This window comes from Acanthisitta chloris, unplaced genomic scaffold (genome assembly GCF_000695815.1).
Source record: "Acanthisitta chloris isolate BGI_N310 unplaced genomic scaffold, ASM69581v1 scaffold27292, whole genome shotgun sequence".
In the NCBI taxonomy this organism is placed as follows: domain Eukaryota; kingdom Metazoa; phylum Chordata; class Aves; order Passeriformes; family Acanthisittidae; genus Acanthisitta; species Acanthisitta chloris.
The window spans coordinates 3359-3559 of NW_008661454.1; positions in this window are offsets into that span (position 1 = coordinate 3359).

The window sequence follows — 201 nt, forward strand, 5'->3', positions numbered from 1 at the left end:
AGGTAGGAGAAGCAGAATTTATCCTGTGTGGCTTTGATGCAGAGCCTGTGGGAAGATCCAGTCTGGTGTCTGGATCAGGCCAAGGCTGGATGAGTGTGAGCCCCAGGTGGGATGTGTCTATGGGCTCTGAGGGAAATGCTGCCAACAACATCCCTGGGAGATGGTTCTGCCTCGTGCCTGGTGCCCAAGGCTTAACAAAGA